The sequence below is a fragment of the Amia ocellicauda genome, chromosome 2 (genome assembly GCF_036373705.1).
Source record: "Amia ocellicauda isolate fAmiCal2 chromosome 2, fAmiCal2.hap1, whole genome shotgun sequence".
In the NCBI taxonomy this organism is placed as follows: domain Eukaryota; kingdom Metazoa; phylum Chordata; class Actinopteri; order Amiiformes; family Amiidae; genus Amia; species Amia ocellicauda.
The window spans coordinates 58,879,973-58,904,965 of NC_089851.1; the positions used below are offsets into that span (position 1 = coordinate 58,879,973).

Genomic DNA, 24,993 nt, shown 5'->3' on the forward strand with positions numbered 1-24,993 from the left:
ACAATTAAAGTATGAATGGATGCGTTAAAGAGAGCGGCTGTGTTTTAGTATGTCAAGCAGAAATGCCTGTCCGTGATCTTTTTAGATGCAGATGCACACAGAGCACGCTAGAGGGGGAGTGGGTCAGGAATTGGAAAGGCGAGATTTGTTTTAGTCATGGGTCAAGACAGAGTGCAGGAGTTACAGTTTTATTTTCAGGGCATTTTAGATTAGTTTCTGTTTTAATGACTGAGGTGGTGGAAGGACGCCTGCTTGTTGTCAAGGCAGTAGTTGAGAGACGATTGTTTGTTTTTATAAATGTATATGCACCAACAAATGGCAGGGAGAGAGCGGGGGGTTTAAAACAGCTTGACAATGACAATTATTGATTTTAATTGCACCCTGCATGACAAACTTGACAGGAACCACACTGAGCCGCACTCCCAGTCTGCCAGGGAGATGAGGGGGCTGCAGGAGAGGCATGACCTGCAGGATGTGTGGAGGAGTTTGTATGGGGCAGAAAGGCAGTATAGCTGGTCGGAGGTGCGGGAGGACACTCTCTCCCTATCCAGGCTTGATCAGATTTACACTGTACTCCAGTGAGGTGGATGAGCCTCAGACCAACATGCAGCATCTCCTTGGAGACCTGCCGCAGGTGCCGGAGGAGAAGCAGGCTGGGCTGGAGGGGGAGCTCACCCTGCAGGAGCTTACTGCTGCTCTTCATGGGTTGAGTACAAGGAAGGCCCAGGGCATTGATGGACTGCCAGTTGAGTTTTATAGCACCTTCTGGGGTCTGCTGGGGACTGACCTGCTGGCAGTGATGCAGAAGAGCATCCAGCAAGGGGCGCTGCAAGTGAGCTGCAGGCGTGCCCTCGTGGCACTGTTGCCCAAGAAGGATGACCTGTGCTAGAACTGAAGCTCCTCTCCAGAGTGATGGCCTGATCCATCTGATCCACCCTGACCAGTCCTACGGTGTGCCTGGTAGGTCCATACAGGACAACATCCTGTTCATTAGGCACATCATGGAGGTCTCCAGGCTGTTGGGGTTAAAGACTGGTCTCATTGCGCTGGACCAGGAAAAGGCTTTTGACCGGGTTGAGCACCAGTACCTGTGGCGGATGATGGAGGCTTTTGGGTTCAGCCCTGTTTTCATAGCCATGACCAGGGTGCTCTATGGTGACACTCAAAACATATTGAAAATCAATGTTGGCTTGAGCGCCCCCTTCAGGGTGTACAGTAGCATAGCAGCAGATCACGGACCACTGTCAATCAGATGCTTGCCTTGCCATCCATCCATCCATCTATCTATCTATCTATGACTCTCGATATCTAAGTCTCTTGCTTGCTATCGCTCCCCCAATGGTCAGTAGCATAGTAGCATAACAGCAGATCACGGACCACTGTCAATCAGATGCTTGCCTTGCCGTCCATCCATCTATTTATCTATCTATCTATGACTCTCGATATCCAACTCTCTTGCTTGCTATCGCTCCCCCAATGGTCACGTATGTTGCATTCTATGACAAACAAAATCATGTGCTGGAAATGATTTCTGGCAACTGTGAAGGAACTGCACGACTGCTGCAACCACAACACCTCCGTCTGTCTCTGTGGTGCAATCGGTCAGCGCGTTCGGCTGTTAACCGAAAGGATGGTGGTTTGAATCCACCCAGGGACGGCCCACTTTTCCCCCCGCCCCTTGTTATTGTTTCTACTTCTGGCGGTAAACTAAGGCAATGCTGGGAGTTGAACCCAGGGTTTCCTGTTTACAAGACAGGTGCTTTGACCAACAAAGCCACGGTGCCAGGACTCTCCCATTCCCCAGTGCCTACACTCAGGCGTAAGGAACAAAACAAAACAAAACAAAACAAAACAAAACAAAACAAAACAAAACAAAACAAAACAAAACAAAACAAAACAAAACAAAACAAAACAAAACAAAACAAAACAAAACAAAACAAAACAAAACAAAAATCTGGATGCAGGCTGCAACAAAGGAAGCACACAGAGGTGAAAACGTAAGGTTGACGGGAGCAACAAGCTGCGGCAATGGGAATTGGACGTTGGCCGTTAGGTGCGCGTAGCACGTGTCCTTTGGGTTCTGGTTTTTCTTTACAAACCGGCGTCTGTCCAGTTGGCTTTCCGGTTCATTACGTCCTCTGATGGCTTTACGATAAGCCTATCTTGCTAAAATTGATGGTCGACGAAGCGGAAGCGCAAGCTTCGCAAGGGGCACACAACGCCCGCCTAAGGCACCGCTGGGATTTGAGCACTGAGAGCATGGTTCAGCAGGCCCGCAAACAACTGAAAAGAATGTCTCTCCTTTGGTGCAGCTCAGGTGTACAGGTTCAACACAGGTCTCCATAACAAGCCGGCAAACCACATTTCGTGCTCCTACTCCTCCTCAACAACAACAACGAACTTGTAAAATACACATTTTCTTTAAAGAAAACAAAACACACAGATGACAGTCTGATTTCCCATCAGCTATACAGGCAACAGTATCTGAGGTCGATAGCCCTCCCTTGTGCAGAGGAGCACAGAAGCCAGCCTTCAAGAGCAAACGAGGGAACACTTCAGTGACTGAAAAGTAGTGCCAAGTGGGCTCATCCTGGAGTTGAACCCAAGGCCTCTCACACCCTCAGCAAGAATCATACCCCTAGACCAACGAGCCAAGTTAACAGACAGTGTCGCAGTTTCTGCTGGGCAAGCGTGTAACTGCTTGGGGCAGACCGGGAGACCTACGCTCACTGACTGATAGCATGGACTGTAGCGCTGACGTGTCTTTCCAGAACGGTAACCGTATCCCCAGTGAGACAGCACTTAGAGCATGGTTCAGCAGGCCCGCAAACAACTGAAAAGAATGCCTCTCCTTTGGTGCAGCTCAGGTGTACAGGTTCAACAAAGGTCTCCATAACAAGCCGGCAAACCACATTTCGTGCTCCTCCTCCTCCTCAACAACAACAACGAACTTGTAAAATACACATTTTCTTTAAAGAAAACAAAACACACAGATGAAAGTCTGATTTCCCATCACCTACACAGCCAACAGTATCTGAGGTTGAAAGACCTCCCTGGTGCAAAGGAACCCAGAAGCCAACCGTCAAGAGAGAACGAACAAACAGTTCAGTGACTGCAAAGCGGGCTCGTCCGGGAGTTGAACCCGGGACCTCTCGCACCCTTCGCAAGAATCATACCCCTAGACCAACAAGCCAAGTTAACAGACAGTGTCGCAGTTTCTGCTGGGCAAGCGTGTAACTGCTTGGGGCAGACCGGGAGACCTACGCTCACTGACTGATAGCATGGACTGTAGCGCTGAAGTGTCTTTCCAGAACGGTAACCGTATCCCCAGTGAGACAGCACTGAGAGCATGGTTCAGCAGGCCCGCAAACAACTGAAAAGAATGCCTCTCCTTTGGTGCAGCTCAGGTGTACAGGTTCAACAAAGGTCTCCATAACAAGCCGGCAAACCACATTTCGTGCTCCTCCTCCTCCTCAACAACAACAACGAACTTGTAAAATACACATTTTCTTTAAAGAAAACAAAACACACAGATGACAGTCTGATTTCCCATCACCTACACAGCCAACAGTATCTGAGGTTGAAAGACCTCCCTGGTGCAAAGGAACCCAGAAGCCAACCGTCGAGAGAGAACAAACAAACAGTTCAGTGACTGCAAAGCGGGCTCGTCCGGGAGTTGAACCCGGGACCTCTCGCACCCTTCGCAAGAATCATACCCCTAGACCAACAAGCCAAGTTAACAGACAGTGTCGCAGTTTCTGCTGGGCAAGCGTGTAACTGCTTGGGGCAGACCGGGAGACCTACGCTCACTGACTGATAGCATGGACTGTAGCGCTGAAGTGTCTTTCCAGAACGGTAACCGTATCCCCAGTGAGACAGCACTGAGAGCATGGTTCAGCAGGCCCGCAAACAACTGAAAAGAATGCCTCTCCTTTGGTGCAGCTCAGGAGTACACGTTCAGCAAAGGTCTCCATAACAAGCCGACAAACCACATTTCGTCCTCCACCTCCTCAACAACACACTACATGTCCTCCTCCTCCTCAACAACAACAACAACAACAACAACGAACTTGTAAAATACACATTTTCTTTAAAGAAAACAAAACACACAGATGACAGTCTGATTTCCCATCAGCTATACAGGCAACAGTATCTGAGGTCAATAGCCCTCCCTTGTGCAGAGGAGCACAGAAGCCAGCCTTCAAGAGCAAACGAGGGAACACTTCAGTGACTGCAAAGTGGGGCCAAGTGGGCTCGTCCTGGAGTTGAACCCAGGGCCTCTCACACCCTCAGCAAGAATCATACCCCTAGACCAACGAGCCAAGTTAACAGACAGTGTCGCAGTTTCTGCTGGGCAAGTGTGTAACTGCTTGGGGCAGACCGGGAGACCTACGCTCACTGACTGATAGCATGGATTGTAGCGCTGACGAGTCTTTCCAGAACGGAAAGCTCGCGAGAGGCGGGCGAGATATTCCCATCTAAACGCCCGCCTCCAGCGCCTGAGTCTTTTACAGCTCAGAGGCTTCGACCTAGCTGAGGAGGTGGCCCGGGTCAAACTGAGTCTCTCCGCCCTCTATCGGGAGGAGCAAGAGAAGATCAAGGTCCTTTCCAGGGTCCGCATCATGGAGGACGATGAGAAATGCAGCCGCTTCTTCTTCAAGAAAACGAAGGAGAGGCGGCCTGCAATGTCCTCCATGATCGACTCCTCGGGGCAAGAGGTGGAGGGCAGAGAGGCTGTTGAGACAGTGGTGCGGGATTTCTACAGGGAGTTGTACGACCAGAAGGTGGTGGATCAAAATCTGATCCATCACTTTCTGTCCCTGTTGGAGTCCCGCAATGAGGGGGACGAGGAGGAGGAGGAGGATCCAGAGATCACCACCACTGAACTCTCCCAGGTGATAAAGAGTCTTAACTCTGGAAGGACACCAGGTCCCGACGGGATCCCTGCTGAGTTCTATAAGATCTTTTGGGAGGTGCTTAAGGAAGATCTGGGCCAGGTCCTGGGGTCGATGTACAGAGAGGGCAGATTGGCCCCTTCGATGAAGAAAAGTATCCTCTCCCTTCTTCACAAGAAGGGAGACCCAAAAGATCTGAGGAACTGGCGGCCAGTCAGCCTCCTATGCACCGACTACAAGATACTGGCCAAAGCACTGACGCTCCGGCTGCAGCGGCCACTCCCTCAAGTCGTGGGTCCCGACCAGGTCTGTGGTGCCCGGGGGAGATCGGCGGCCGACAACGCCATGCTGCTCAGGGATGTCGTGGCCTACTCGAACGAGAGAGGGCTTCCCCTGGTCCTAATCAGCTTGGACCAGGAGAAAGCCTTCGACAGAGTGGGCCACGAATACCTGCAGCTCGTTATGGAGAGGATGGGTCTCGCTCTTGGCCTGAGGAAGTGGGTCAAGATCATCTACAGCGGCCTAAGCAGCAGGGTCCTTGTGAACCGCCACCTGACCGAACCATTTCCGGTCAGGTCGGGGGTCCGGCAGGGTTGTCCCCTGTCGGCCCTGCTGTACGTCCTCTGCTTGGAGCCGTTCATGCAGGCGATCCGCCGGGACGTCCGGGTGACAGGTTTCCATCTCCTGGGTTCCGGCGGAGAGCAACTGAAGGCCCTGGCCTATATGGACGACGTGGCCGTGGTCTGCACGGACGCTCCGTCCGTGGCCAGGGTCGAGGAACTGCTGGACGGCTTCTGCAGGGCGACGGGGGCCGCTGTAAACAAGGCCAAGAGCGAGGTCTACCTCTCCAGGGCATGGCCTGTCGGCCGGGGCCCGCCGACCGTGTTCCCTGTGAAGCCGTCTATCAAGGTTCTGGGGATCACGGTCGACGGGACCAACACGGGCACCCGGAGCTGGGAGGAGGCCATAGTAAAGGTCCAAAGGAAGATCCACGGCTGGAGCACAAGGACCTTGACGATGGCTGGTAAGGTGCTTTTCGTAAAGGCCATCCTCTTCCCGATACTCCTCTACGTAGGAATGATCTTCCCCCCAGACAAGGTCATCGCAAAACTAGTGACCCGAATTATATTTCGGTTTGTCTGGGGGAGCAAAATGGAGAGGCTGAAAAGAGTGCAGATGGTGAAGGGTACCCTGGATGGAGGCAGGGGGGTCCCGGACGTTGTGCGGCTGATTAAGGCGCAGGGGCTGGCCTATGTGGTCAAGAACATCCAGGCTGCTGGCAAGAAAGTGAGTTTCATGAACCGCTTTTATTTTGCCAGCAGCCTGAGACCATTCGGCCTCTGCGCCATGGATAACACCAGGCCACACTCGTGGGATCCCCCGCCGTTCTACAGGGCGCTCCGAGCCTTTGCGCTCGAAGTAGGCCTCCATAAAGTCGTGCTGGCCTCCTGGGATTACAAGACCATCTGTAGTCAGATGAGATCTACCCAGGAGACCAGCCGGATAGAAGATTTCCCTCCCGAAACCTGCCGGTTTATCTGGGCTAACGCTACGCACGTTTGCCTCACGAACACGCAGAAAGATGTCTCCTGGATGGCTGTGAGTCGGTGTCTCCCCACCCGAGTGTTCATGCACAGAAGGGGCATAGCTCCTTATGACACCTGCCCCTATAAGGGTTGCCTGGGGAAGGAGACGGAGGCTCACATCTTTAGTGAGTGCCCCTCCGCCCACAGGGTCTGGCTCCTGTTTTCTCCGTTCCTCCACAGGTTTGCCGTTCCTGCGCGGGCGACCGCCCAGCAGATCTTGTATGGTCCGGCCAAGGGAATCTCTTCATCTACCTTGAGGTGCTGGTGGCGTGTCGTCTGCGCAGTGAAGCAGGCACTGTGGGAGGGACGGAACATCTGTTTGTTCAATAAGCAGGAGCTGGACCCGATCGTCATCGCGCGGAGGGGCATGGTGTTTGTAAAAGACTACGTCAATCTGGAGGTCCATCAGAGGGGCAAGGAGGAAGCCTATAAGAACTGGCGCATACAAGATCTGGGGGAGCTCAGGATCCCATGATGGGACCCACCTCCGGGGACGGTTAGTTCCCCCTGCTGGAGCCCGACTCCAAGATCTTTTAAAGATTTTAAGGATGATTGTTTTTAAAAAAAGATTAAAAAAAAAAAAAAGAACGAATCTTAATTGTTTTTAAAGATTTAGTTGTTTTTAATTCACATTGTTCAGGGTTTTTTTTTATATAGTTTTGTTATATTTTGTTGTCAAATACATTGACCGTTTTGGGTTTAATTTAAAATGCATTAGACCTTTTTTGTTTGTTTTTTATTTTTACCTTTTAATTGTTTTTTTAAATTGTTTAATGCATTTTCAGTTATTTTCAATGTATTTGACTCTTTTGTTGGTGTGAAGTTTTTTGCTTTTATCACGTTTTGTATTGTTGATTTGAGCACGTTTATTTTAAAGTTAATTGTTTTAGTTTTGTTAAAATCACAAAGATTTTAATAATTTTAAGTGATTTTAAGGATTGATATTTTAATTATTTTAATCATAAGTATTAAAAATTGAATTGTTTTTATTTAAAGTAAATGTAAAATACTCAACCTAATAAACAGTATTCACTGACTGATAGCATGGACTGTAGCGCTGACGTGTCTTTCCAGAATGGTAACGCCATCCCCAGTGAGACAGCACTGAGAGCATGGTTCAGCAGGCCCGCAAACAACTGAAAAGAATGCCTCTCCTTTGGTGCAGCTCAGGTGTACAGGTTCAACAAAGGTCTCCATAACAAGCCGACAAACCACATTTCGTGCTCCTCCTCCTCCTCAACAACAACAACGAACTTGTAAAATACACATTTTGTTTAAAGAAAACAAAACACACAGATGAAAGTCTGATTTCCCATCACCTACACAGCCAACAGTATCTGAGGTTGAAAGACCTCCCTGGTGCAGAGGAGCCCAGAAGCCAACCGTCGAGAGAGAACGAACAAACAGTTCAGTGACTGCAAAGCGGGGCCAAGTGGGCTCGTCCAGGAGTTGAACCCGGGACCTCTCGCACCCAAAGCGAGAATCATACCCCTAGACCAACGAGCCAAGTTAACTGATGGTGTCGCAGTTTCTGCTGGGCAAGCACGTAACTGTTTGGGGCAGACCGGGAGACCTACGCTCACTGATTGATAGCATGGACTGTAGCGCTGAAATGTCTTTCCAGAACGGTAACCGTATCCCCAGTGAGACAGCACTGAGAGCATGGTTCAACAGGCCCGCAAACAACTGAAAAGAATGCCTCTCCTTTGGTGCAGCTCAGGTGCACAGGTTCAACAAAGGTCTCTATAACAAGCCGGCAAACCACATTTCGTCCTCCTCCTTTTTTAACAACACACTACATGTCCTCCTCCTCCTAAACAACAACAACAACAACAACAACAACGAACTTGTAAAAAACACATTTTCTTTAAAGAAAACAAAACACACAGATGACAGTCTGATTTCCCATCAGCTATACAGGCAACAGTATCTGAGGTCGATAGCCCTCCCTTGTGCAGAGGAGCCCAGAAGCCAGCCTTCAAGAGCAAACGAACAAACACTTCGGTGACTGCAAAGCGGGGCCAAGTGGACTCGTCCTGGAGTTGAACCCAGGGCCTCTCACACCCTCAGCAAGAATCAAACCCCTAGACCAACAAGCCAAGTTAACGGACAGTGTCGCAGTTTCTGCTGGGCAAGCGTGTAACTGCTTGGGGCAGACCGGGAGACCTACGCTCACTGACTGATAGCATGGACTGTAGCGCTGACGAGTCTTTCCAGAACGGTAACCCCATCCCCAGTGAGACAGCACTTAGAGCATGGTTCAGCAGGCCCGCAAACAACTGAAAAGAATGCCTCTCCTTTGGTGCAGCTCAGGTGTACAGGTTCAACAAAGGTCTCCATAACAAGCAGGCAAACCACATTTCGTGCTCCTCCTCCTCCTCAACAACAACGAACTTGTAAAAAATACATTTTGTTTAAAGAAAACAAAACACACAGATGACAGTCTGATTTCCCATCACCTACACAACCAACAGTGCAGAGAAGCCCAGAAACCAACCATCAAGAGAGAACGAACGAACGCTTCAGTGACTGCGAAGCAGGGCCAAGCGGGCTCGTCCGGGAGTTGAACCCGGGACCTCTCACACCCAAAGCGAGAATCATACCCCTAGACCAACGAGCCAAGTTAACTGAAGGTGTCGCAGTATCTGCTGGGCAAGCACGTAACTGTTTGGGGCAGACCGGGAGACCTATGCTCACTGATTGATAGCATGGACTGTAGCGCTGAAATGTCTTTCCAGAACGGTAACCGTATCCCCAGTGAGACAGCACTGAGAGCATGGTTCAACAGGTCCGCAAACAACTGAAAAGAATGCCTCTCCTTTGGTGCAGCTCAGGTGTACAGGTTCAACAAAGGTCTCCATAACAAGCCGGCAAACCACATTTCGTCCTCCTCCTTTTTTAACAACACACTACATGTCCTCCTCCTCCTCAACAACAACAACAACAACAACAACGAACTTGTAAAAAACACATTTTCTTTAAAGAAAACAAAACACACAGATGACAGTCTGATTTCCCAGCAGCTATACAGGCAACAGTATCTGAGGTCGATAGCCCTCCCTTGTGCAGAGGAGCCCAGAAGCCAGCCTTCAAGAGCAAACGAACAAACACTTCAGTGACTGCAAAGCGGGGCCAAGCGGGCTCGTCCGGGAGTTGAACCCAGGACCTCTCGCACCCGAAGCGAGAATCATACCCCTAGACCAACGAGCCAAGTTAACAGACAGTGTCGCAGTTTCTGCTGGGCAAGCACGTAACTGTTTGGGGCAGACCGGGAGACCTACGCTCACTGACTGATAGCATGGACTGTAGCGCTGAAATGTCTTTCCAGAACGGTAACCGTATCCCCAGTGAGACAGCACTGAGAGCATGGTTCAACAGGTCCGCAAACAACTGAAAAGAATGCCTCTCCTTTGGTGCAGCTCAGGTGTACAGGTTCAACAAAGTTCTCCATAACAAGCCGGCAAACCACATTTCGTGCTCCTCCTCCTCCTCAACAACAACAACGAACTTGTAAAATACACATTTTGTTTAAAGAAAACAAAACACACAGATGACAGTCTGATTTCCCATCACCTACACAGCCAACAGTATCTGAGGTCTAAAGACCTCCCTGGTGCAAAGGAGCCCAGAAGCCAACCGTTGAGAGAGAACGAACGAACAGTTCAGTGACTGCAAAGCGGGGCCAAGCGGGCTCGTCCGGGAGTTGAACCCGGGACCTCTAGCACCCGAAGCGAGAATCATACCCCTAGACCAACGAGCCAAGTTAACAGACAGTGTCGCAGTTTCTGCTGGGCAAGTGTGTAACTGCTTGGGGCAGACCGGGAGACCTACGCTCACTGACTGATAGCATGGACTGTAGCGCTGACGTGTCTTTCCAGAATGGTAACCGTATCCCCAGTGAGACAGCACTGAGAGCATGGTTCAGCAGGCCTGCAAACAACTGAAAAGAATGCCTCTCCTTTGGTGCAGCTCAGGTGTACAGGTTCAACAAAGGTCTCCAAATGTGGCAAACCACATTTCGTCCTCCTCCTTTTTTAACAACACACTACATGTCCTCCTCCTCCTCAACAACAACAACAACAACAACAACAACGAACTTGTTGGGTGGTGATTTTAACTGCACTGAAAACTGTAGGCTTGATAATACTGTGGAGCCCAACCCCGGGTCGGTTAGAGAGCTGAAATCAGTGTTGACAGCTTATGATGTGGTGGATGTTTGGCGAATGACGCATACAACTGACAGGCAGTATATGTGGGCTAAATGCATTGTAGGAAGGGTCTCCTTGGTCAGGCTGGATAGATTGTATATTTTTAGACACCAACTAAATAGCTTCATTTAACCGAAAATCTCTCCTACTGGGTTTTCTGATCATAGTTTAGTGGCAGTAGAAGTGGTTTTTCCTTCTGCATGGGCTCAGTCCTCTCATTGGCATCTAAACATTCAGTTGTTACATGATACTAAGCTTTTGAAATGCTTTGCCTTTTTTTGGGAAAGGTGGCAGAGGCAAAAACATACCTTTCCTTCCCTGAGGGAGTGGTGGGACATGGGCAAAATTCAGATAAAACTGCTCTGTCAGCAGTACACTGAAAATATTACACGGAGGATAAGCACAGCGATGAGAGAACTGGAGGCTGATATTTCCGAGCTCCACAGAGCCTTGGAGTCTGATTTCAGCACTAGGCTGTTTGAAGACCTGACTTTGAAGAAGCAAGGGTTAGCGGATCTGTTGGGCACGCAGGTACAGGGGGCGCTGGTTCACTCCCGGTTTCTGAGTTTGTCGCAGATGGATGCACCTACGCAGTATTTCTTTGCCTTGGAGAAGAAGACGGCACAGCGTAAGATGATGCACTGTTTACAGACTGCAACTGGCCAGCTGCTGCAGGAGCCTGGGGAGATTCGTGGGCTGGCGGTCCAGTTCTAGAAAGAGCTGTTCACAGCTGAGGCTGTGGACAAGTCGGTGGAGGCTCGCCGTTTTCTCATGGACCTGCCTGTAGTTCCTGAGGTGGAGAGGCAGAAGCTTGAGGGGGAGCTGACACTGCTGGAACTTTCCGAGGCCCTCAGTGGACTGCACACTGGGAAATCACCAGGCATTGACGGCCTACCAGTGGAGTTTTATCGCACTGTATGGCCACAGATAGGAGGAGATCTGTGTGCTGTCTTTTCTGAGTGTGTGCAGGACTGTGAACTGCCTCTGAGCTGTCGGCGTGCGGTGCTGACTTTACTCCCCAAGAAAGGGGAGCTCTCTGACATCAAAAACTGGCGCCCAATCAGTCTCCTATGCTCAGACTAAGATTCTGTCCAAAGCCTTGGCCAATCGCTTGCATACAATGCTGGTTTCTGTGGTGCAGCCGGATCAGATGTACTGTGTGCCCGATAGGTCCATTTTTTATAGCATTTTTTTAGTATGGGATATATTGGCCGCTTCCAGTCTCTTCGGTTTTAATGCTGGTCTTATATCCTTAGATCAGGAGAAGGCCTTTGATAGAGTAGATCATTCCTACCTTTTTAGTGTTTTTAGGGCTTTTGGCTTTGGTCCCAGGTTTGTGGGGAAAATTGAAGTCCTCTATCGTAATGTTTTCAGTGTGTGGTGTGCTTAGCTCTCACTTTCCGATCCAGAGGGGAATCCGTTAAGGCTGTCCCCTGTCTGGAATGCTGTACTCAATGTCTGTAGAGCCCCTCATTCACAGACTCCGCTCTTACTGACTGGCCTCTCTGTTCCTGATGTGCCCATGAATCCTGTGAGAGTGGTGGCCTATGCTGATGACATCTCGGTGCTTATCACTAATGATGCTGATGTCAGGGTGCTAGGTGACTGCCAGGAGTGTTTTGAGAGAGTGACCTCTGCCAAAATTAACTGGCTTAAGTGCAATGCCTTTCTGATGGGGGACTGGGGAGGTGGAAGCCCCCCAGCTTTACCGGCAGGGCTGCAGTGAAACAGGCGGGCTTTCAGTTTTTTAGGGGTGTGGCTGGGGGAGGGCGGAGGGGCTACAGAAAATTGGGATGGGGTGCTGGAACGTGTACAGGGCAGGCTGCAGAGCTGGCGCTGGCTGGTGACTAAATTGTCCTTAAGGGTAGAGTGCTGGTAATTAATAATTTGGTCACATCTTCGGCACAGACTTCGGTGTGTGGATCCCCCAGGTTTACTTCTGAAGGCCATTCAGAAGATTTTGCTGCAGTTTTTTTGGGATGGCATGCACTGGATCAAGCAGAGTGTGCTGTTTTTGCCTGTGCAGGAAGGGGGGCAAGGGTTGATGGATGTCTGTAGTAAGGTGGTGGCTTTCAGACTCCAGTCTCTCCAGAGGCTACTTTTCTGCTCTGAGCCTCACCCTTGGAGGGATCTGGCATTTGCGTTTTTGCACAGAGTAGGGGGTTTGCACTGCGATAGGCAACTGTTTTTATTGGAGACTGAAAAGCTTAATCTCTCGGTTTTACCTGTGTTTTACCAGCAACTTGTTACTGCATTACAGATGTTTCAGGTACGCTCTGATTTTGGGTCTTTGGGGTTGAGGGGTCTTTTGGAACAGCCCCTGGTTTGTAATCGGTCCCTGAAGTGTTCACTTTTAAAGTCCGAGAGTTTTACTTCTCTGTTGGTGGCTAAGGGGTGTTTTAAAGTCGCTCACTTTATTGATATGGACCAGCGCAGGTGGAAGACCCCTGATGTCCTAGCTGCTGTGTTAGGGGTGTGGTCTCAACGAGTTATTGGTGTGTTTTTAGAACAGCTGCACTCAGCTTTTTCCAGAGAGGCTTTGTTGCTGCTGAGGGACTTTTTCTCGGGGCAGTGGACCTGCAGCCTGAGCCCCCAGTGGTGTCTTTTCTGATCACACCAGCAGTGGTGCAGTGTCTGGATACACCATGGAAGCTGCTGCAGTTTAACGAAAACTATGACATCCAATTTCAGGGATTAGACAAAAAAGCACTTTATTTTTTATGCATCAAAATTCGGCACTACCCTGACCTTCGGGACCTGCCTGACACTCACTGGCGTGCACAGTTAGGTGTAGTGCCTTCTATCACTCCTGCTTGGTGTGGTCTCTATAGACCACCGATGCAGAAGAGAGTGGGGGACCTGCAGTGGAGAGTTCTGCACAGCATTGTTGTTACTAACGCTTTTTTATGTGTCATTTTGCCAGGCGTGTCTGACCTGTGTGTATACTGCCAGCATAGGGAAACAGTGTTCAACTGCTTTTTACATTGCTCTTGGCTGCGGCCTCTGTTTGTCGTCCTGAAGGGGTAGTTTGCTGGGCTGGGTGTCCTGTTCTCTGACAGTGTTTATTTTCAGGGTACAGCATTGCAAGAACAGGACTCGCACAGTACAACTGGCGAACTTCCTTTTGGGCCAGGCCAAGCTGGCCATCCTCAAAAGTAGGAAGAATAGGGAGAGAGGGGTTCTCACTGGGGATGCAGGGCTGCTGTTTAGAGTGCAGGTGACATCCAGGGTGAGACTGGAGTTCACCTATTATAATCTGGTCCACCGACTGGACATGTTCCTGTTGGTGTGGGGGGTGGGGGGAGTGTTGTGTGAGGTTGTGAACGGTGTCCTGCAGATGACTTTGTAAGTTGGAGGAATGTGGGGGGAGTGGGGGATGGGAGGGTTTGGTTTTTTTTTTTGCTAGGTTTTGTGAATGGTGATTCGGGAGTATACTGTTATTTATTTATTTATTTATTTCCTGGATTCCTGGCATGTTGTTTTTCATTTTTATGCAACAACCAAATGAGTGCCAAATTTGACATGGAATGAACTGCTTGTTAGTTTTGTTTCTTTTGTTGAATTGTCTATAGCATAGGGGGGAGTATGTTATTTACTGTTATTGGGTTTCAATGTTTTTCATAATTTCTTGTGTGTTTCCTTTAGAACCTTTTTGTTTCTATCTATTTGTAACTATCCTTGTTTGTCGGTACCAATCTGTTGTTTTCTGTCTGTCAGTTTCTTGTCCGTTTGTGTTAGTTTTTGTATCTTTCTATCTGTCTTTTGTGGGTTGGGGAGCTTGCAGGTTTTGTGGTTTGGTGGACAGGAGTATACTGTGTATTTGTATCCTGTATTTTATGGAATAAAGTTCACTTTAAAACCCATCTATCCATCCATCCATCCATCCATCCCTCCCTCCCTCCGGACATATTGGCCGTTGATATTTTCATCTGCCGGACAACTACATGTGATGCCGAAAAGTCGGCATTTGCCGTGTTATCTAGAGCCATAAATTAATGGTTTAAGTAATATTTCTACTTAAAAGGATTTAAATTCGATTTTCAGGAGCCTCAATATTTTGACCATCTTATATACTGACAAATACATATGAGATGTACTCAATATTCTACCATAGACAGAGAAAATACACTGTTAATGCATAGCACTACAACAGCTAAGCCCCCGGGTTTGAGTGGTAACAGACTGTAAAATATGTTCTCTGTTTCTCTTGTTTTTTCTCTCGAAGCAGTGTGGGACTTTGTATTTCTTTGTAGCCTAGGGGAAATACAATATTCTACATTAACATTATGCTTCTATGGATATTCACCCAGTATTTAGGTGGAATATTTGGATGCAAGGACCTGCCTTCTTGGTGGCATTCAGCATTCCTTAGATTCTATTGCATTTAAAATCGTTCAGCAATGATGTTCTAGTGCTTGTTTCTCAATTTAATCATCTCTAGAATCAGGCTTTCATGATGCATGTATTGATGTCCCTATATGTGCTTTACAAGGTCATAGATTTGTTGTAATCTACAGTTTTCGTCCTTGAAATTGATGTATAACTATTATGTATTTTTTTTCTTGACCTGCTTAATAATTGATACAAATGAGAACATTATTTTATTTGACCATGTAAGGGGTTTTCTCTGTATACTTCTTGCGTGCTTGATCTTCAAACCCCACTTATCTTTCAAATCGAGGATTCTGCCCAATGGGGAAGGGGCCTATGTCATTACCATGGTACCACTGTGAATGTACACGACCATTCAAAAGTTTGGGGTCACTTAGAAATGTCATTGTTTTCCATGAAAACATACATGAAATGAGTTTGAATAGGAAATATAGCAAAATGAATAGGAAATATAGTCATTGACAATAATTGTGTCCTTCAGACTTTGCTTTCATCAAATAATCCTCCATTTGCAGCAATTACAGCCTTGCAGACCTTTGTCATTCTACTTGTCAATTTGTTGAGGTAATCTGAAGAGATTGCACCCCATGCTTCCTGAAGCACCTCCCACAAGTTGGATTGACGTACCATACGGTCAAGCTGCTCCCACAACCGCTCAGTAGGGTTGCGATCCAGTGACTGTGCTGGCCACTCCATTATAGACAGAATACCAGCTGACTGCTTCTTCCCTAAATAGTTCTTGCATAGTTTGGAGCTGTACTTTTGGGTCATTGTCCTGTTGCAGGAGGAAACTGGAACAGGGTATGGCATTGCGTTGCAAAATAGAGTGATGGCCTTCCTTCTTCAAGATACCTTTACCCTAGGGATGCACCAATTAATCGGCCAGCAATCGGTATTGACAGGTTACAGGCCAAAAATGTAATAATCGGTATCGGCAGACTACTTCAAAATGGCGATTACTTGTACCACCAATGCTTGTACCCCATTCATACAAATCTGAGGTAAAATAGACTACCTCTGATGCAGGAAAGAAATGTATCGGCTTTGAAGACGGGTCTCCCTTTGCGTACCTTTCATTTCTAAAAAATACACCATATGTCAAATTGGTGGCCTTTTATCCTATGTCTGAATGGGGTATAAGTCTTTTCTTATTCAAATATATGGAAGAATAACTTGTATAATTAAAATGAGCTGAAATTAGAAGCCTTATCAGAAACAACATTTTTATTTAATTTATGACAGGGTAGAAAGTTACAGAAACGTCATAACATCGGTATCGGCATCGGCCGATTATGTTATATGAACATCGGCTATCGGTATCGGCCAATAATTTTCTTATCGGTGCATCCCTACTTTACCCTGTGAAAATCTCCCACTTTACCACCACCAAAGCACCCCCAGAGCATCACATTGCCTCCACCATGCTTGACAGATGGCATCAAGCACTCCTCCAGCATCTTTTCATTTGCTCTGCATCTCACGAGTGTTCTTCTTTGTGATCCGAACACCTCAAACTTAGATTCATCTGCCAATAACACTTTTTTCCAATCTGCCTCTGTCCAGTGTCTGTGTTCTTAAATTTTTATTTTTATTCTCCAGTCTAAGACCAGCACCCCAGAGTCACCTCTTCACTGTTGACGGTGAGACTGGTGTTTTGCGGGTACTATTTAATGAAGCTGCCAGTTGGGGAACTGTGAGGCGTCCATTTAGCAAACTAGACACTCTAATGTATTTGTCCTATTGCTCAGTTGTGCACCAGGGCCTCCCACTCCTCTTTCTATTCTGGTTAGAGCCAGTTTGCACTGTTCTGTGAAGGGAGTAGTACACAGCATTGTACGAAGTTGTACTTCAGTATCTTGGCAATTTCTCTGATGGAATAGCCTTCATTTCTCAGAACAAGAATAGACTGACGAGTTTCAGAAGAAAGTTCTCTGTTTCTGGCCATTTTGAGCCTGTAATTGAACCCACAATTGCTTATGCTCCAGATACTCAACTAGTCTAAAGAAGGCCAGTTTAATTGCTTATTTAATCAGCACAACAGTTTTCAGCCGTGCTAACAATTGCAAAAGGATTTTCTAATGATCAGTTAGCCTTTTAAAATGATAAACTTGATTAGCAAACACAACGTGCCATTGGAACACAGGACTGATTAGGGGATAAAATAAACCTTTTTTTGGCCACTAGCCACGGTGTCTGGTAGAAGGAAGAAACTTACCAGCCACTTGGTATTTTTACCAGCCAAAGGCAAACATCACCAGAAATACATGAGGGTGCGTAAATGTGTGGTGAACATGTTAAAACGTGGCATTTATTCGGGTAATTAATCAATCACCATAACAAAAGCTAATTGCACACCTGTATAGACTAGACAGGTGTGTATGAGGGAAAAGGATCTGGATAGAAAAAACATGCTCCCACACAGTTTCTACTTGCAAGTGTTATAAGATCTTTGATCAAAACATTGCAGTCTATTGAATTATAACACTTCCTAGTAGAGACAGTGTGCGGGAGCATCTTCTTCAAATTAATCAATCACATATGCAATAACATGGCAGCTGATGGGGATCTGTATAAACACTAACACATGAGAAGGGGTGTTATAAGGTGACGCATTGCTCTTCATACTCGTCTTCCTCTTCACTGCTACTCCCTTCTCTGGGTTTCTGCACATCATTAAAAGTATTTAATTGGATTGGCTAGATATTCATAGAGCCATGGTCTGTGGTTGGGTAAAAAAATATCTCTAGGGATGATGACAGACAGTAACGTCCTTTCCATTGGCTATAGGCTACTATACTGTCACTCAGGCCAGCCCTCCCCTGCTTGCTTTATCTACTGTGGAAGGAAAGTTAGAAATTATTTCTCTAATACCTGTTAATCTCTCTTGTATACTTAAGAAAGATATGGTAAAGCTAGAAGGTCAGGCCAGAAGGTAGCTTGATTTCTGTTTTGTTATTTATGATGAGAATCTTGCAGACAATGTCGAACAGTATGATTTAAGTGCCTGCTCCCTAATCCATGTGTTGATCTATGAACTCTGTCCTATAATGATATATGTTCTGATTAGCTAACTTTTAAGATAACATATTCAGAAATGACTTTCTGATTATAACCAGCTCTTTGATTTTTGTGTATAAAAGCTCTGACTGTTAAAATGAAGGCAGAGCAACTTTGGGATCTTCTTGATTCACTGTTCCTCTCCACGCTGCGTGTATTAAAGGCATTGCAACTAACGTTCCAACCTGATTTGAAGATGATTGTTCTTCCACATTATCTGGCGACGAGGATCGGGATCGCTAACCCTGACGGAGAGGACCGGAGTTGCCAGACCAGTGACCAGCAAAGCCGCACCGGCAGAATAATAAGGTAAGGGAGCCTTTTAAAATCCCTACTGCGGTGCTTTGTTTTCACTTGTCTGCTCGCCTGGCCCCCTGACGATCAGGTAACGCGATCTATATTTTAATTAAACAATGTTGCTTGCCTTACATCAAGTACTTGAGGCAGGAAATGTTTTCTTGCTTGTAAAGAAACAAAGGTTTCTTAGGGTTACCATAGACTTGACTGTGTCTTCTTGTTTATGAAGAAACAGGACTGTTTTTTCCTGTTTGGGTTCCCGCAGACTAAAGTGTGTCTGTAAACTGCAACATAGGTTTGACCTACTATTAAAAAAAAAAAAAAAGCGCTAATTAATTGTTCAATATCTGATACGCCGGTGATAATATAAAATAACGTGTTTATAGTTTATAGAAGTTTATAGTGTTTATGGTAAATGAAGAAAAGTAATTAAGTTATATACAAGTTCTATAAATGCAAACATATTGAAAAACATGCTTGTTATTATTCCTATATAGCATTTATTATTATATATTTTTTTTTCTCTCCCTTGTCGCTTTATTGTTATTTTGCGGGCTTGCACGCCTTGGTTGTTGTGTACAAAACGATACATAGAAAATGGGAAAATGTGTTACTGTGTGGGAACAGCTCTAGTAAGACGGGCGACCCGCCACTTAAAGGTACACGTCAGGTACATGTATGATAACTATGGAGTGAAGCGGTGCGCGATGTGCACAAGTGGTTTGACTGGACAATAGGTGACAGAAAGTTAAGGTTTCCAGAAGATGGGACTTTTGATTCAGATAGACTTTAAACGGTTTTGCAAAATAGGAATACAAAGCCGGGAGAAGTAAACTAGAAAGTGTTTATTATGTAAGTAGAATTGGGGGCGCCATAGGCGTTTCCAGATATTTTATGGCATGTTACGTCACTTATTTATTATACCTACGTCATATACAGACGGAAGTGTACACCCATAGCGCCCTAACCCCCCACGATGACCCCAATGACCTCCCTTATCCTACTGTCCTTCTCTCGCCCCTAGCCCCCCTCCCTCCACCCACACTGCTTAGTTCTGCAGGCCTTTGTTCTTGCCGGAGAGTGTGAATGTTCAGAGTGTGAATGTTTCAGGTCCTGGGGGGTTGTGACCCCCCCCCCATTAAGTTAGAATAGCTCCATTGTTTCAGTAATAGTTATCTATCTATCTATCTATCTATCTATCTCTCTCTCTCTCTCTCTTTATCTTGTAGTGAATTCATTTTTTTTTGTTAAACGTCTTCTAACTGTCTTAAAAGTTAATAAGATTTAAACTTAAGATATTGTTCAATTTCTTAACAGTCCCTTATCCTGGCTTACAAATGTTACGATATACCACATTATTTTCTTACATTCTTAATCTTTAGAACTCCTTAAATTACTCTAGCCCTCTAAGTAAAGTGCTTAGGGGGAAAGTTTTTTAAAATGTATTTTAGCTCGCTCTCGCTCTCCCTCTCTCTCTCTCATGAAATGCGTAACGTGAAGTCTGAGATTAAAATGAATGCTTGTGGGGATTGAGGTCTGTGTGATGTCCCTCAATGTGACGTGGCTCACAACGAGGGGAGTGTACGTGTGTGTGAGTGGGTTGGGGGTTTTATGCTAATAGTCCCCTAGAGACAGGGTCTGACCGCTTGTTGAAATCAAAATAGTCTAATCCTTCTAACCGATATAATTTATTAAACATGTATCAAAAGTCCAAATAACTCTTTTGTCTGATCTAAACGCTTTCTGATTAGTTGCTACACATTTTGATACCAAACACGCCTGTGTCCCATCAATAACCTGGGCTGGACCAGGAAGTCATTTTAAACATCCCGAGGCTTAGATAAAGCTGATGTTGAAATACTGATTTTAAAATGCTAAACATCCTAGGGTCTGTCTTTAGACTTAAAAGACAAAACAGGTTCCCTAAAACAGTGATCAGAAATACAATGGTTAGCTAGAAGTCTGGTGTATATAGTATTATAGTCCTTTTCTTTGAGCTTGGGTTAATCGCTAGCTCGAATAAACTGTTGAAATAGTCTTAGATTTATATAGAGTCTATAGAGTTTCTATAGGTCTAGCTGATTCGTTTTTTTTTTTTTTTTTTGGACATCGAGTCAGGGGAGGCGCCACCTTGGCAGTCATTTGAATTATGCCGCTGAGAGAGCTGATTGGTTGTGGGGGGTGTTTAACAAGGTGACTGAAAGTCTGGGGGGTGCCCCAGAAAATTGACCCCCACCGCAGATTCATAGGCATAAATATGTGGTGAGGTCTCCATCTTGATGCATCATCCGCACCTCCCGAGTGAAGTGAAGTGAAGACCTCTGCTACTGAAGAACTACAATGGCCGGAAACGGCATCACAGACTTCGGCTTGAACGAATTTTTCGGTAAGTCTTCAGATTCCATTCATTGTTACGGGATGTGTTATACACATGTTTTGTAAATAAGGCTATAACCTCTGTTTTAAGAACTGTAACTTTATTTTACAGACAGTCAACAATCTTTAATACCCAACGCGGAGGCCATAATTTGGAACGCCTCTGTGATTAACGAAGGTAAGCTTTAATTGTTTATATAGGAACTATGTTGTGTGTGTGTGTGTGTGCGTTGCTGTGTTTGTGCTTTAAGTTAGCTGTTATATAATGTTTGTTAATGTTTTGAATTAATTACACAGAGGTTGCCGAAAGGATCAATGTTATCGAGATACTGAGAGAAGCTACCGTACCTATACGAGAGATCTACAGACTACGTAAGAACTAAATTATCTTTCATCACATTATCGGCACTTATTTGTACCCATTTATACAGCGGTGTCTTTCATAGTTGTATTCTATGTGAATTACATTGTTCGAGGGATCCACGGTACTTTTTAAAACATATTATTTTTTAACAGCTGTAAGAAACGTGATCCTAGACAGTCAGTAATGTCCTTCAAACTTTAAGTCTTTAAACGGGTTTGTTTGTTTGTACCGCTGAGGCTTGAGGGGTATTTTTTGTATTTATTTTTTTTGGGTGGGAGGGTGTGTTAGTCTGTTTCGTGGGTGGGTGTAGATGACATGCTGGGGCATGTAGCATGGCCTTGTTTAGAAATGTTTGTTTGAACACTCAGTTGGTTGTGAAGTTAAGCTTACCGTCACAGATGTTTTAGTGAGTTGTTTGTAATATCTACCGTTATTTTGATAGTTTAAGATGTATATAGATGTTTGTGATTGTATTTTAAAGTGTTTGGGTTGATTGTAAATGACTACATGTGTTCATTTTGTATTCTTTTCTTTTTTATGTTTGTTATTATTATTTTTTTAGATGGTGAAAATGCTCCCGAACCAGGAATCTCCGGGGTCAGACGACATTTAAACTTGGAAGGTTTGTTTAAAAGCTAAATGTTGTTAGTCGTCTATAAACCTGTGTTATGATAATATTAATATTACCGTTTTAAAGAATCGATTATTATGACTTTATTTACGGTTTGTATTTTATGCAGTTTTTAAATGGTTCATACGTTTTATAGCGAGTGTTTATATGTCTATTGTTTGTAAATAATAGCATCAATGTGTTTTGTTTGTTCCTAAGGCTAATTTTCAAAGGTCTAAAATGACCCTAGCATAGCGTTTAAATCATTTGATTTAAATGAAGAGTTTCATCGTCACTCAACCCGCCCTCGATCCTGTATCCAAGATACGGGAGCAGTACCCCGCCTATGCCAGATTACCCTCAAGTTCTTTTGGGTCACCACTCCCGAGTCTACGTTCGACCCCTTCAAATCCCGGACAGTATCCGCCGATGGGTGGAGATCTACTGAACCACCTATAGACCTGCATCGATAGACGAATGCCCGGATATAATCCCACAAGTGGCACGTGAGTTGTTATTGGATATCCTAGATTATCAAAAAATGATTATACATGCACAAAGCCTGGCTATAGAGGGTCAAAACATTATTATTAATACATTTAATAACGCCATAGATCGAAATTAATATTTTATTAGCGGTAAAACGACTAGAAAGTGTGGGATGTGGTGTTGTGTAAAATAAATAAATGAATGAATAAACAAAAATGTCTGGACATGGTAAAAGAGTTCACAATCCGAATGATTATGACCGAGTTCAGTCCCCAAAAAGACCATCCAGAGAGAATGGACCTGTTCATGTCGAGAACTCAGCCAGCCATCCAATAAACCCGGAACTATTGCAAATGGTAAATGATTTAAATAACAGACCCTTACCCCCGATAGAGTTAAACACCCTGTTCCCTCCTGATTTGGTCGAATTGCTGCTGAATCCCGACCTGTTGCAAATTGTTAATGATATAAATATCCTACCCCTGCCAATGTCTCCTATAGAGCCCCGGCCCCCAATACATCCTGATTTACTAGAAATGGTTGATGCTTTGAATGTGATACCCTGTCAAAATTCTGTCCCTGTTACAAATTAATTGTGCCCATTAGAACACCGGGGTTCTGCTGAAGCAGCCGGTGCTATAGAGCAGGATCTTGACATTAACCGGTTTGATATCTTTGAAGGTCTTTTACAGACTTTAAATGAGACTCGTCAAAATGGTGGCTTTGCGGGTTGTTGGGGTGATGTGGAGGGTTGTGATACTGATAAAGTGGTAGGGGGCAGACTCGGTGAGAACAAGGGTAGTGAGGGTTTTGGGCAAACTGTGGACAATCCTAAGAGGTTCGTTGATCCAGTGATTATAGATAGACCGGCCTATAACAATTTTGAAATTATGCAGCGTTTTAATTTTGCAGAACTTTTCAATTGTTATAATTATGCTGAAATATTCGTCAACATACACGATGCCTTGCAAAGCATGATTGAGCGGGTGGCTGATAGGGTTAGACCTCGAGATGTTGTCCTGTTAGAACTGAGGGGTGATGATTTGTTTAGCAACCTGTCTGTAATGCCTTGTTACAGAGTAACGCATCCATCTTAGCCGATGAAAGTTTGACCCTGGTTCTAAATGTGGTGCGTGACCGTGAGGGAGGGGCTTGTAGAAGACAGTTGTCAAAATGTTTGAAGAATGACATAATCCGGATTAAGATCAGACAGTTAGTGGTGAGCTCCGATGGGGACAACAAAATCTGTTGCCTTTTCAGACATCTTCAAGTTTGAGGAGAAATTGTCTTTAAAAATTGTGGTGTGTGTGATAAATGACGTGTTTGTGAAATTTCAGATGCATTCTGACCCCCACGAACAGACGCTGTTTCTCTTCCTTAATGATAGTCATTACATTGGAATAAAGAGTTTGACGGCTTTTTTGGGTTGTTCGTACGTTTGCCCCTTCTGTTATGCGGCATTCAACGATAAGCTTAAACACCGATGCGCCGGTTACTGCAATGTTTGTTTCAGCCCCCAGTGTCGTAAGGGGTTGTCCCCCACCATCCGCTGTAAAGATTGTTTATGGATCTGTCTCTCAGCGTTCTGTTTTTCTGAGCATAAGGTGCCGAGGGTTAACAGCGAGGGTGTTGAACTGAGCGCCTGTGATCAAACAAAATATTGCCCCAAATGTCGTTTCCAATACCGGTTTCATAAGGGCAAGACCCACAAATGTTCGAAACAGCGGTGTCGGCTGTGTAAGGCCGACCTGACCCTAGAGGCCGAACACCAATGTTTTATTCAGTCTGTTAAAAAGGAGCCACTGCATAAACTGTATGTCTTTTTTGATTTTGAATGTTGCCAGGAAAAAGGGATCCATGTGGCTAATTATATACACTGTATAGACAGCGGTGAGGATTGTGTCAGTGCTTTCTTTATAAAATACCGTAGTCTGAAATACCTCAATTACACGTTTATTGCACACAATGCTAAGGGTTATGATTCTTACCTTTTGATGAAGTATCTGGTGGAGAACGTGGTGACCCCTAAAATTATTGCTCAGGGGAGCAAGATAATGTGTTTCACCGATGAAACTTTCAACCAAAGGTACATAGATTCGCTGAATTTCCTACCCATGAAATTGAGTGCTTTGCCTAAAGCTCTGGGTTTCGCGTCTCAGAAGAAAGGTTGGTTCTGTCACAGTGGTTGGAATACCTGACTACCCGGGATGACATCATGATCAGTCACGCTTTAAACCGCGGGGAAGTCAAAATGGGTCCCTACCACTACCCCAGGTGGCTGGGGTGCGTACCGCTTACGAGTTTGCCGGTTGTATTTCCCACGGGTGTCCGCAATGTTTTGATCCAAACACCTTTAATCCTGTAACTCAAAAACTCTGTGGTGATGTGCACTATAATTTTCAGCAACGAATTGAAACATTAAAAAAACACCTATGGTTTGAACGTGGTGGTGATTTGGGAACACTAGTGGACCACCCTGAAGCAGCAGGATGAGGGGGTGCGGGTCTTCATGGAAACCTTTGACTTTCCAGAACGTCTCCAACCCCGGGAGGCATTATTTGGGGGTTGGACCAACGCCATCTGTTTACATTATGAGGTAAAGTCAGGGGAGAGAGTAGATTACTATGACTTCACTAGCTTGTACCCATTTGTCAACAAAACTAAAATGTATCCCTTGGGACATCCAAACATTATTTATCGCGACTTTCTCGACATCAGT

The 24,993-nt window shown here is 45.6% G+C and overlaps 5 non-coding genes across 5 annotated transcripts; 1 reads left to right on the forward strand and 4 right to left on the reverse strand.

The window, feature by feature from the left end:
- The first annotated feature begins 1,583 nt into the window (after window positions 1-1,583).
- trnan-guu (transfer RNA asparagine (anticodon GUU)) lies at window positions 1,584-1,657 on the forward strand. The gene has a single exon. It is a non-coding gene; the product is annotated as a tRNA-Asn (tRNA).
- Window positions 1,658-7,915: 6,258 nt separating this feature from the next.
- Window positions 7,916-7,987, reverse strand: trnap-ugg (transfer RNA proline (anticodon UGG)). Its single transcript has one exon. It is a non-coding gene; the product is annotated as a tRNA-Pro (tRNA).
- Window positions 7,988-9,029: 1,042 nt separating this feature from the next.
- On the reverse strand, window positions 9,030-9,101 carry trnap-ugg (transfer RNA proline (anticodon UGG)). Its single transcript has one exon. It is a non-coding gene; the product is annotated as a tRNA-Pro (tRNA).
- Window positions 9,102-9,619: 518 nt separating this feature from the next.
- trnap-cgg (transfer RNA proline (anticodon CGG)) lies at window positions 9,620-9,691 on the reverse strand. Its single transcript has one exon. It is a non-coding gene; the product is annotated as a tRNA-Pro (tRNA).
- A 478-nt stretch (window positions 9,692-10,169) lies between these two features.
- trnap-cgg (transfer RNA proline (anticodon CGG)) lies at window positions 10,170-10,241 on the reverse strand. Its single transcript has one exon. It is a non-coding gene; the product is annotated as a tRNA-Pro (tRNA).
- Window positions 10,242-24,993: the final 14,752 nt, after the last annotated feature.